Source organism: Malaclemys terrapin, chromosome 2, assembly GCF_027887155.1.
Source record: "Malaclemys terrapin pileata isolate rMalTer1 chromosome 2, rMalTer1.hap1, whole genome shotgun sequence".
Lineage (NCBI taxonomy): Eukaryota > Metazoa > Chordata > Testudines > Emydidae > Malaclemys > Malaclemys terrapin.
This window is the reverse complement of record NC_071506.1, coordinates 139,843,152-139,856,166: the sequence shown is the minus strand read 5'-3', so window position 1 is coordinate 139,856,166 and position 13,015 is coordinate 139,843,152. Positions and strand designations below refer to the sequence as shown.

Here is a 13,015-nt window from a genome sequence, read left to right as displayed (position 1 = left end):
ACCTGAAGAGGCTCATATATATTGCTTCAAACCGTATTCTCCAGAAGCTACTGGACAAAGAAAGGACTTTTGGATTAATAGCCTGAATTTAAATTAAGGGCTCTCTCAGATCCAGCCAACAGACAGGACCTTCTGTCCAAGGCAGGGGCCAGGGGTCCCAATCCTTAGGGAAGGGTTGGAAGGACTGACACCTGTCATAGCCTGAAATTGGAGTTGGGGGCGGGTGGTGATCTCTGCAAGTGTGTACATATTAAACATATATTTTAATATGTTTTCTCTGTAATGCTTTCCCCTTAAAATAAAGGTGCTTGCTTAGAAAGAGCTGTGGGCTAACTTGTAACTGCTGGCAATTCCACTGGTCATAGGCTTTAAAGAGTATGCCAAGTGCAGATGCTGGCCTGGCTAGGCAGACTGGCTTGCTGGGGATATCACAGTTTTCAGAAGCGAAAGGCTAAAGCAGTCTAGTTGTTATAGTCGTGGGGCTGGGAGACAGGAGACCTGGGTTGTAGTGCAGACTTTGCTTTGAGACTTCTGGAAAGTCATTCCACCTCTTTGCTGAAGTTTCCCCCCCCAATCTTAAAAAAAAATGATACTGACCTCCCTTTATGAAGTGCTGTGAGGATGAAAAAAAGTGTATAAAAATGTGATCTACAGATGCAAAGTATTATTGTCCTGCTGCTTCTCCTAAGTGGAATTTGCATTTTCATCATGCACCGACCCATTTTGGTAAATATTTGTCCTGCTTTTTGCTCATAATTCTCACATACGGTTTTATTTTGAATGGAGTTTTTGTGTTTTCATCAAGAATAGTAATTAGTTTCCTAATTATCTCACCTATAGTGATTGCCCTTCACACTTGATGAAGACAAGAGGATGGTTACTAGTAGTGGCAGTAAAATCAATGCCTTTCAAAGTCACTTTGAGAGTGATCAGATAGCCAGCTCTGGGCTCTGAGTACCATCACAAACTAATGGCCAGCTCTTGTTTTCTCAAGAGAAGGCATCAAACATTATCAGAGCTGATCAGTTTAAAAAAAAAATAAAGATTTGCAAAAGTAATAGTGAATAAGGTACTGAGTTCAGGTTGTTGAGGGAAGCGTGGTCATGTTATTCTCTATTTGCAAGCATTCGTTTAACTACCGGGTATGTCTGGAAGTGCAAAATCTTCACAAATGATTATTTGTCCATATATTCAGACCATTATCCCTGTTTAAAAGCTGCAGTCAGCCAATCAGGAAACAGAATAACCTTGTCATTTATCTTATCTTATTTATATTACAGTAGCATTGAGAAGCCCCAACCAAGCTTGGAGCTCTATTGTGATAGGTGCTGTGCAAAAACAATATAAGAGGTAGTCCTTGTCCCACATTGGTGAATTGGGGTTTATTTACAGTTTTTGTACTAATTTAACTAAAATCGATAGAAAGAAACCTATTTAGTTAAACTGGTGCAACCCCTAAGGGTGGACTGGTTATACTGGTATAAAGATGTTTCTGATGGCATATGTGTGCACTGACTGAGGACATTCCACCTGAAGTGGCATTTCTCATGTCAGACCAGGTTACAAAACAAGGGGCCTGCTCCAAAGCCTATTAAAATCAATGGGAGTCTTCAAATCAACTTTAGGGGCTTTGGATTGGGCTCATAGTGCTCGATCTTGCTGCTACTGAATTAAATGGTCTAGTTTCAATGGGAGACCCTAAATGATTCCTTCTTAGAAAGCAGAGCTCTTGGTGCATTTTGGGCTGAATCCTTAGATCCAGACTACGTCACTGTTATGCCGGCAAAATGTCTATTGACTCCGTGGGGGGCTAGGGGGACTGTGCTTACATAAGCGCAGCTGGATTTGATCTCTGTATATGGCCAGGTCCATAAACAAGAACCTGGTCTGTCCATTGCACTTAGGGTACAAGTCAAGGGTATTTTACTAATAAAAAATAAAATGGATTCCCATTCCTAGATATGGGTGGGAGTGTTCTCTAGAGTCTCCTTTCTTTTTTCTTTTAAATTTATGTTAGTGGGCTTGGCCCTAAAAAGTGAATCAATTTCAACCTCCTAGAACCCTACAGAAACAAACCAGCATGACAGCCCAACACACTGAGTAACCCTACAAAAACCAGGCCATCGCGCACAGCCCCATCACTCATAAGTAGCCTCACAATAATAAGCCAATGAGCCAAATATTCATTGTAACTGGAGAATAAAGACTTAGATAATAACCACACATCCCTTACAGAACACTTTTCAGCATAGATCTCAGGGTGCCTTACAAAGATGTGTCAGTGTCGTTAGCCATAGCTGACAGATGAGGAGCTAATGTCAGAGGAGAGAACAGAATTTGGGTTTCTTGACTGCCAGCCTAGTCCTGAACCGTTGACATTCACTGGGGAGGCAGTGTAGGAACAGGGCTCAAAGAATTTTATTTAGGCCATAGAGATTAATACATGAATGTTGCAACACTCTTAATAAAAAAAAATACAATTGATTGGGTCCGATTTTCAGGACACCGGGACGCAAATTGCCAAGTTTGGGTATTTAGTTACCACAACGGTGTGCGCCAGATTGGGTATTTGCACATGTCAGGGTGTATCTAGCACCATTTATGTAGATAAACACTTTCTTTAGGATATGCAATTGTGCACACACTGAGTGCTCAAATTGCACTAGTGCAAATGTAACCTGACATCAGGCCTTGACTTCATGAAACTAAAGGTTATCTGGTTCCAGGATTTGAAGAGAAGATAGGAAAGTCATGTTAGAAAATGTGTAACAGAAAGGGTCTGAGCAATAAAAATGTCTGACTAGGATCTGGGATGGGCGACTGAGCTGACAGATGAGACGAGGACCTGAAATAGTGACAGCCCCCCCCTTCCAGCGAACCCCCAAAGAAATCCCCACAATCTGAAACCAAGCAACCACATAAATAAACTTAATCCAAACCAGACCTTTTACCTTGAGAAGTGAGAATTGTCAGAGACTATGAGGTCCACAAGGGACTTGGTTATGGATATCAATTGTATATGGAAGGTGCTCAGATACTAGGTGATGGATGACCGTATAAAACCCTAAAGCCATTTAAAAGCTTTGCTGGCATAGCTATTTTGGTTAGGGTTGTGATTTTTTTGTTTGTTTTGATTAACATGAACTAGCTATGCCTGCAAGAGCCCCAATATATGCAGTTACACCAGAAAAAACAGATTTTGCTGATATAACTTATTTTGTTTGTTGAACCAGAAAAAGCTTTACAAATCAAAAGGACTTATTTTGCTACTACAACTGCATCTACACCAGGAAGTTTCTACCACTATAGTTATACCGGCAAAACTTTTAAGTGTACATAAGAACAGCCATACTGGGTCAGACCAAAGGTCCATTTAGCCCAGTATCCTGTACTCTGATGGTGGCAAAAGCAGGTGCCCCAGAGGGAATGAACAGAACAAGTAATCAAGTGATTTATCCCGTCGCCCATCCAGATTCTGGCAAACAGAGACTAGGGACACCATCCCTGCTCATCCTGGCTAACAGCCATTGATGGACCTATCCTCCATGAATGTATTTTTTGAACCCTATTATAGTCTTGGCCTTCACAACATCCTCTGGCAAGGAGTTCCACAGGATGACTGTGTGTTGTGTGAAAAAAATACTTCCTTTTGTTTGTTTTAAAGCTGCTGCCTATTAACAAGACAGGGCCAAAGACAGAAAGGAACCGGCAGAGTTGGGATATGAAAGGAGGGCAAAGAAACAAGTGATGGGTACCTGAGATGCAGAAGGGAATGAAAAGAATGGATCAGAGGGGTAGACTTCTTATGCCATATAGTGTATGAAATAACGATCCCTTCTAAACTGAAGGTAAATCAAGTCTAATTCCATTTTGGGGTCCTCAACAAACCAGCTGAGCTTAACTTTTCTGGTCTATGATGTGCGGTATTAGGATGTGCTGCCATGATGTTGTGCTCTTTCTAAATGCCTTTTTGAGTAGGGAGTCTTCTGAAGAGACTCATTTCGCATCTCTGCAAATGGCCCTTGTTAACATGGTCACCAAGACTCTGGCTAAACAGGAACAGATATAGTCTGTTTGTATGCTCAATTATTCTCTTGTCCTTTTCTTCTGGTTCACTAAGAGATGGATCTGGACAAAGGTGTTTCTATGGTCTGTTCTACACTTATCGGCAATCCCTTGGGTCGAGGATGATCTTTCACATGTTTTATTTTTCATGGGGCCTTTGGTGACTGAGGAATCCGATCCTTGAGCCACGGGCTCGTTGGCAGACATTGTAAGTGGTTTTGGAAGACAGGGTTGGGCCATAATTGCTGCGTGACAATTGTCTTTCTTTTATAGCGTTTTTCTGCAACCAGGGCAAGGCGGTTTTCCTCAAAAGTGGACGTTCCCTCTCTGACAAGTCTTCTCCAGTTATCCCTATCCTGGGCTGCTGTCTCCCAGTGTGGGGTGTCACTTATACTGACATAGCCATTAACCAGTCACTGATGTGCAAAAAACCCTACACCCTCTAGTGATGCAGCTATGGCAACAAAACCCCTAGTGTAGATGTAGCTATGCGATTAGAAGAGTGTCTCTGTCGGCACAGCTAGTGTTGTCAGGGAGGTGGTGTTCCTATATTGGCAGAAAAAACTCTTTCTGTTGACAGATGCTGCATCTACACTAGGCAGCTAAAACGCCTACTGTTGACATCTGATGCCCCTACACTAGGGGCCTATGCCAACACAGCTATGCTGCCATAGGAGCTGTAGTGTAGACACAGCCTAGAATTATCAGTATACTTTAGAGAGATTCATAATTAAACATATGCACATTTATTGCCCACAAAGACATTTCGGGGAATGTTGTGAGCAAACGAAAAAGGGGTGTGTGACCATGGAAACTGCTTCTCAAACGTACAGACTAACATTATCTATCCATCAACATTACCACATTTGGAATGTTTCTACGTATCTAGATCCACACGCGCACACATTCAGATATTTTTGTTAGCTTCAGAGGTTTTAATCTCAATATACAGAACTTTATCTGCTTATATCTTAGCCCTGGTCTCTGCACTACAAAATGTCAGTATAATTATGTCACTCTGGGGTGTGGAAAAATCTACATGGATTATAACAACCTAGACCCTGGTATAGATAGCTTGATGGGAGGGCTTCTCCCATCGACATACTGTCTCTCGGGGAGAAGTACCTAAGCTGACTAGAGAAGCTCTCCCATCGGTGTAAGTAGCATCTTCACTATGTGTACGCTGGTGCAGTGCTGTAAGTGTAGAAACCCCCTGAGTAGCTGCCAAGAATTTCAAAATAGAAATAACATTCCCTCTCCCTCTTCCAAGCCTACAGGAGAAAAAGTGGTAACTTTTGTAGTAACTGTTGATGTAGTGGTTCAATGTAACTGCTGATTATCACATTGTTTTAAACATTTAGAGAGATTCCCACAGCAGGGGGCTGGTGGTCCTAGAATTTCTATTTTTTACAATAGAAATATATAAATATGGGGGGAGGGAGATTTCCTCTTGTTTATGTGCATGAGTAGGATTTATAGACACAATGACAACAGGTACTCTAGCATTATAAAGAGAGAGCATCTCTCTTCAGATTAAAATACATAACATCTAAAAATCTCTCATATTCCACAAGAACATTCCTTCAAAAATCGTGACAACTATGCGATAGATTCTATTATAGGGCACGAGGAAAACAAACATTACTTTTCTCAGAGGAGTTGTCATCTTATTACATACCAAAGTGATACAATTAAGGGTACAACAACAATAGCAGTGAAGCTGTAGCAGCAGGAGCTCTACAACTCCACCGAGGACCCTGGGTATTTACTTGAGCAGCTAGCCCATGCCACCACGATTATCATTATTTGGGCTAGCTGGATCAAAGCTAGCTCAGGTGTCTCTACACATGCTGCAGTCACACCTCTGACTGCAGTGGAGACTTACCATAAAACACGGCTTAGGTGAACTTTATTGCACACACGTTATTAACCTGCACTGTTCGGACCCACAGTGTTCCATAAAAGAGCTCTAGTTTTAATAAGCAACCTTACCTTCTAATCCCTTGAAATGTTCAGAACTAAGCAGAGGGGGGTGTCCAGTAGCTGATTGGCAAAAGCTCTAGGACGAAAGAAAGTCCTGGGTGCTGTAGGGTGAGGAAGCCTAGTTTGTCTTGACAGAGAAAACTACTGATGCAAGCATGGTATTGACTTCGAATGTCAAAGGCGCTGCCGCTTCCTAGTTAAAATGTGTTTTGGGCAATGTTGATTGACTTTTAGAGCGGAGCAGCATCACGTCACAGGACACAAATAGATCTCAGTGGAGGATGTGACATGCGAACAAGCGAGGACCTAGCCTTGTACAGTCACAATAACGAATGACGGGAAAAACAGCAAGAGCATAAAAAACAAAGCCAACAAAATCTAACCTGGTCCCCCTTCTGTGCTGCCCAGGGCATCCTGTCTTGGGTGCATCAGTCTTGCTCGGATTGTCAGTTCCCCCTTTTGGACAGGAACTGCCTTCATTTTGTGTTTTGTACAGGGTCAAATATGCTGTCAGCACTTAAGAAACGATCAACAGTAATAATAATGGAGTAAAGTTGTATTGCACAGGATGGTCCAATAAAACCTATACATGAAAAGCCCCACTGAAGTCTATGGCAGCCTGATCAGATCAGGCTCATGGGCTTTTAGATAATTATAGTTACTTGTTTAAAAATAAAGAAAAAACAGATAATTGCATTCCAGGCCATTTAGCAATCTCCGAATTTTGTCTTTATAGTGAAATGTTCACAAAATGAGAGCTTCCACCCTAACTCCCCTCCCCCCACCCCCAAAGAACACCAAACTTTGAAAGCTTGTGTGTTTGGATGTGGGGTGGGGGGGAATTGATCTTCACTGAAATGGCATTTTGAAAAGTCAAAGATTTTGAAGGTTTCACCTGAGTATCAAACCAATTTTTGCTTAAAATGGGCCCAATTTCCACTCCCAAATGGCCTTCAAAAGAAATAATGGAACTAACATGATATTTGCTACCATCACATTGTTCACTCTGCTTGTGTGTTGCATCCCTTCCCTACCACGCTGTGTCATTCTTGTCTATTCAGATGAGAAGTTCATCAGGCAGTTATTCAGGTAAGTTCGGTTCTTTGGACAGCACCTAGCACTATGGGGTCATTGTCCACGATGGAGGCTCCTAGGCATCCAAATAATAAATAAAAAGAAATTCAAAAGTTGAATTTTTTTGTACAAACTTGAACGTATTTTGTGACACAAACACAATAAGAAAACCTCACATTTCAAGGTATTTAAGATTTCATTGAAAGGATATCAGACAGCCCGAGTTAAAACCACACATCTTTATAATCTGGAATATTGCATATAGATTAAGAGCTTGATTTTCAACTCCACCAGACAAAGCTCCCACTGAAATCGAGGGCACTGTGAGAACTCAGGAGCACTGAAAATCAGGGCTGCGTGTACGCTCTTCCTGACCCAGCAAACGTTTATGCAGGTGGTTAACTTTGTGCATGGTGTGGTCTCACTGAATGCTTCCAGTTAAGCTCATGCCTAAGGTTACGTCTACACTGCAATAAAAGACACATGGCAGGGCGGCAGCTGGCCCGGGTCAGCTGATTTAGGATAGCGGGGCTAAAAATAGCAGTGTAGACGTTCAGGCTCAAAATGGAGCCTGGGCTCTGAGACCCTGCGAGGGTCTCAGAGCCTGAACATCTACCCTGCTATTTTAGCTCCAAAGGCTGGGCCCTGTGACCCTGAGTTAGCTGACCCAGGCTCTGAGGAGCGGTGCTGCTGGGTTTTTATTGCAGTGTAGACATACTCTAAGTGTCTGCAGGATCTGGCCCTTTCAATAAGGCTTCTGTTCCTACGTCACTTAGATGCTGTTGTTGAAAATCCCTTCTGGCACTAAGGGTCTGATTCGGCAAGGTGCTGAGCATCCTCAATGCTTATAGAGTTCCATAAGGATGGAGGGCACTCACCACTCGAAGGATCTGGAGTTAAACAAGCAGTCATGAAGTCCAGACTCCTGAATTGCACAAATCACGGTATGAATTTTAAATTATGATGTGGGTGCAGCCATACCAACGACAGAGCCCCCGTCCTGACAGAGGAGGGCTTTCGAAAAAACCAAGCTGAGAGTCACCTCTGCCTCTGCTCTCTCTGAGGCAGGAGAGCATGCACTGAGAATGAACTGCTGTGTCATGCAGGGCTTTGGGGCATCTACCAGCTGCTTGCAATGGCTGCAAGTCTGGCCCCACAGTGATGTATGGAAAACCATTGCCTGTTGACCCTTCTCCGTTTGAATGAGGACATTATCACTGCACTGATTGCACAGAGGCCTGGACCAAAACCATGGATTAGAACCACTGCTTAAAATCTTACGTTTGTTGGGCCCATTAGAAATAGGGATCATCTGGAAATTTCAGATCAGGGCTCCGATTTTTAACACCCTAGAGTTCTGATGTGTTCTGAGCTAGTATTTTTCATTTGGGTTTCTCTCATATGGAACCGTGCATTTCCAATGGGCTTCTGTTCTAAATCCTCCACTGATCCAAGTTCTGATCTTATCTTGAGTTTGTTATGATCCCCCAAAGTGGGTGAGTTTCATGTGGCTTTAGGTTTTACTGCAATTACTGCACACAGCCCTGTGCTCTACACGAATACATCCATTTATATGCACACACACACTGATTATCTGAGCTGTCCAGTTATATTTCACGCCTGGGCTGTTCAGATCTACTTATCCTTTTAACATGAAATATCAATAAATCTGCATCACAACTGTCAATATAATTTCTGGATAGCTGGTCACATTGGTAAGGAGAAACGGGAATGGGAAGTGACATTTTGCAGCTTAAGATAATGTGATAGGGGCTTCCCCGCTCCCTTCTCCCCCAGTTCCTTTTGGGAGATTATTCCACACACTCTTTTTCTGATATTTGGCCTAAAGCTTCTTTTGCTTTCATCCCCCTGGTGATAGTTAAACACCATCCTGCACCGTTTTGCTCCCTCCTTAGTGTTTTAGCCCTTCTAACACTTGTACGCAATTTTCTTGGAATTGAAAATGAAAACGATCCATTTCTGGAGACAAAATTGCATGGTAATAGGGATTAATCCTGCATTTGCTGGGGCATGGACTTGCCTCTTACTCCTAGACACCTTTCCCATCTCTACTTCCTATGGTTCTGGTATTCTAAAGGCTAAAGCAGCATGACTAGGAGCCAGGACTCCTGGGTTCTCTTTCTGATTCTGCCACTGACCTTGGGCAAATCAATTAACTTTTCTATACCAATCAGTAACATTTACTCACTTCACAGGTATGTTCTGAGTTTTAATTAGTTTTTCCTAAAGTGTGTAGTGCCAGGGATCTCAAAACAAATTCAAGTTTCCCCCCATCCCCTGCTAGTGCATCTTTCAACCGTCTGCAAATCCATCTCCCTGGAGACTCCTCTGAACATCACAAACTTCTAACCTGCTTTGAACAGTTGCCATTGCAGAAAAACTAAACCTGGCCCCAAACTATTTCTTTACTCAACACATGGATTCCTCCCCACCCTATGCCCTGAAATTATACTGATCTGAGGTGCAAGATGGGTCCTGTATCAGTAACAGGTTTAAGGTCCAATATCATTAGTTTAAAGGGCTGGATATCCCATAGAAGAATCCTCCCTTTGCACCGCATTTGTTTCTAACCGTGGTAAATTGGAAAGCATCAGATTAACACTGACATTCTGGGTTTAGGTCATTTAAGAGTTTCATTCATTATTTTTATATTACTGTGGCCCCTACATACTGCAAGCAAGATCAGAGCTCTATTTGTTGTAGATGCTTTCCATTCAAGCTGGTCAGGAATTTTTCAGTAAAACGCTAATTTGTTTAAACCAAAACTTTTCATGAGAAAGAGTCAGTTTCAACAAAGCTAGGCACGCAAAAATGTAAACAAAAAAACTTTTCAAATTCTCAAAACATCCCATTTTGACATTTTCTAAGTGAAACATTTCAGTTTTCCAGTTCCAAATACAGTAACCTTGTTTTCACATGTATGCTAATTATAGAACATTTTTTTTAAATGGTCAAAAAATCAAACAAAATTATCAAAACTAAACATTTTGATTGAATTGAACTTTCCCTCCTCTCCCTTCAGATTTTCAGTTTGTAGAAGTTTTCAAAAGTTTGATTTTTGGTCCCAATTTGGGCTGGGAAAAATTTCTGAAATCTCAAAAATTTTAATGGGATAGGGAAATCATTTCCTGTCAAACTCTCCTATGCAGACACATAGGAAGACACAGTCTATGCCCCAAAGATTGTACAAGACAAGACGGACTAAGGGTAGGGGAAAAGAAATCTCTCCATTTTACAGATGGGAAAGTGAGGCACAAGAGGGGAAGTGACTTGACCAAGGTCACACAGGGAGTCTCAGGCAGAGCTGGGAGTTGAATCCACATCTCCCAAGTCCAGTTCATTGCCTTAACCACAAGACCAGTGCACCACACCCCATTTCTAACTCCCTGCTAGCAAGGAATCTCAATCACTCAACCTCAGGTTACCTGGCTACCTATAATTCTTAGTCCTTGTCTATAACAGAGTGACAATATACAACAGTTCTGCCCCCAGAGAAATTCTACATACTAAATTACAATGCAACCATTTTTAGTAGTAGTGTGACGTTGTGCAGTCTATATGGTTTTATAAAAATATGATAATAAGTGAATATAATGTAACTGGGATATGCTTCGTGCAAAAGGTCTCTTGTAAGGTATCATTACAAAGCTTATAATCTACCGAGTGTGATCATCCTATTTATATAAATGTACCACTCTTGTATCTGAAACTAGAAATATGAAATATAACTCTGAGGGCCTATTGTAATTATGCAAAGTGTGGGCCATTAATGGTGGTGTGGAATCTTGATGACTCCCATTAACCAGGATAATTGTCTGCAGATGGCTGTGTTTTACCTGTGAGTCTTCCTGTATATGTGTGTGCTGGCAAGTGGGTAATGAAGTCTTGCAGTGACATGTGATCATGTCACCTGAACTGGAATCCATCTTTAACCTGGTGCTTTTCCGGTGAGGGGGGGGGCGGAAACCCAGAGGGACAAAGGGTTCCCGCCTTATGTCAAAGATATATAAAGGGGTGGAACAGAACAAAGTGAGGAGAGAAGAGCCATCATGAAGAATCCCCTAGCTACCACCTAAGCTGGAACAAGAGCTGTACCAGGGGAAAGAATTGTGCCCAGGCCTGGAAGGTGTCCAGTCCGAGGAAGAAACTTACTGAAGCATCTCTAAGGTGAGATTATCTGTATTTAGTTTGTTTAGACACAGATTTGTGCATTTTATTTTATTTTGTTTGGTGACTTACTTTGTTCTGTCTGTTACTGCTTGGAACCACTTAAATCCTACTTTTTGTATTTAATAAAATCACTTTTTACTTATTAATTAACTCAGAGTATGTATTAATACCTGGGGGGGGGCAAACGGCTGTGCATATCTCTCAATCAGTGTTATAGAGGGCGAACAATTTATGAGTTTATCCTGTATAAGCTTTAAAACGGATTTATTTGGGTTTAGACCCCATTGGGAGTTGGGCATCTGAGTGCTAAAGACAAGCACACTTCTGTGAGCTATTTTCAGGTAAACCTGCAGCTTTGGGGCAAGTAATTCAGACCCTGGGTCTTTGTTGGAGCAGACGGGAGTGTCCGGCTCAGCAAGACAGGGCGCTGGAGTCCTGAGCTGGCAGGGAAAACGGGAGCAGAGGTAGTCTTGGCGCATCAGGTGGCAGCTCCCAAGAGGGTTTCTGTGATCCAACCCGTCACAAGTAGATTCTTTTTTAAAGTTTTGACACTAGGATTTTGAGAGACCCCAGGGACAACTCACCTTTAGTGCCACAGAAGCTGCACCCTGTTTATCCCAAACATGGAGTTGTCCCTTTGTCTGAAGGGACAGATTTCTCTCCAAATTGTATCTTAAGAATGGTTTAGTGAAAAGCAGAGACAGACAGTATTTTTCCTGTCCACAAGATGGTACTACAGCCCCACAATTTCCCTCACCACATGCCATGCAGCAATGTGCTGTTGGTGTAGTCCACATCATTACTCATTTTACCCTGTGTGTTTATCAGGCTCCATTTTTCTCTTCAGCCTTTATGAAACCCTCACGTTCCCAGATCTCTCCATGGCAGTCATCTCACAGCCGGGCCTCTCTCCACATGTGCCTGGGGTGAGTGCTACTGAAAAGGTTACTCCTGAAATGTTAAGGGGAGAGGGCAAAAAAAATTGTTACGTAGCTCATAAAAATTTCTAGAAATTGTTTTTTAAACTTATTCATCTGTGCTCTCAGGCATATACTTTCCTGAACATAATCCCATTTTTAAAAACTTATTACTATTATTATTATTAATCTTCACTGGGAGAAAATACCAAATTCTACAGGGCTCTTTAATCTAGCAGAAAAAGGCAGAACAAGAACCAACGTCTGGAAGCTGAAGTCAGACAAATACAAACTGGAAGTGAGGCGCACATTTATAGCAGTGAGGATGACTAAACATTGGAGCAAGATGCCAAGGGAAGTGGTGGACTCACCATCTCTTGATGTCTTCAAGTCAACCCTGGAGGTCTTTCTGGGAGATATGCTAGAGCCAAACACAAGTTTTTGGACTCAGCACAGGGGTAACTGAGCGCAGTTTAATGGCCTGGGCTATTCAGATTAGATGATCTGATTGTCCCTTCTGGCCTTAAATAATAAATTCATAGAGTTTAAGTACAAACAATGTACTCATAAAATTGGCATCTTCATACTCAGCACATCTTCTCCCTACAAGTGCTGTGCTTCAGAGGGGTCTGTGGACCCTTTACACCAGCTCTGCACAGGGGTAAGTTGCTCTACTCAGCTGAGTCACTTCTGCTGATTTTAATGAGACACAGATGCTTGCCTTGTTATCCCTGTGCAGCAGCTGCAGCTATAGGAGGGTCAGCTGGATTCTAAGCAGTCTCATG

The 13,015-nt window shown here is 42.2% G+C and overlaps 1 protein-coding gene across 1 annotated transcript in view; it reads right to left on the bottom strand.

Moving 5' to 3' along the window:
* SLC4A5 (solute carrier family 4 member 5) overlaps positions 1-12,215 on the bottom strand; it is a 125,929-nt gene extending 113,714 nt beyond the window's left edge. Inside the window, exon 1 of the mRNA XM_054018141.1 lies at positions 12,126-12,215. The gene's annotated coding sequence lies outside the window, so the exon portion shown is untranslated. The remainder of the gene's footprint in view (positions 1-12,125) is intronic.
* Positions 12,216-13,015: the final 800 nt, after the last annotated feature.